The following is a 597-nucleotide window of genomic DNA, read 5'->3' as shown; positions in this document are numbered from 1 at the left end:
CGCGGCGCCGCCCCTGTGGCCTCTGGACAGCCAGCGCCCACGGGGCGGCCGCACTCAGGGCAGCGCCCGCCTTCCGCTCCTGTGGCCCCTGGAGCCTTTGGCGAGTCTCCTCCAGCCCTCGGGCAGCAGCACCCACTGGCTGCCGGGGCGCCCACCGGCGCCGCCCGCCCTGGCCGCTCTCCCTGGGGCCGGCTGCAGTCCTTGGCCGGATTCACACCGAGCGCCAAACAACAGAGAAGGAAGAGCCCGGCGCGCCGGGCGGGCGCGCCAGTGACCCTCCGCAGCCGGAGCCTGGAGGGCGCACGGGGCAGGGATGCGCCTCGCTGAGCCGGGGCCCGCTGCCCAGAGCCCTGCCCGGCAGGCACTGCCCGCCGCCCCCAGCAGTGCGCTCCCCAAAGCACCTGGCTCTGCCTCCCCCAACCTGGAGCGACCAGCCACACCTGACCGAGGGGTGCCCGGGCGCGTGGGCACGTGGGGCCCAGCCTCCGCCCTCCCGGTGCGCGGTCACTGCTGACCCCAGGCCGCCTGGCCGGTAGGCGCTGTGGGACAGGACTTGGAGGGGGCGTCCAGCCCTCGCGCGCCGACAAACTCCGGCCG

The sequence above is a fragment of the Condylura cristata genome, unplaced genomic scaffold (assembly GCF_000260355.1).
Source record: "Condylura cristata isolate star-nosed mole 26May11 unplaced genomic scaffold, ConCri1.0 scaffold00086, whole genome shotgun sequence".
In the NCBI taxonomy this organism is placed as follows: domain Eukaryota; kingdom Metazoa; phylum Chordata; class Mammalia; order Eulipotyphla; family Talpidae; genus Condylura; species Condylura cristata.
The sequence above is the reverse complement of the archived record's forward strand: the minus strand, read 5'-3'. Positions refer to the sequence as shown.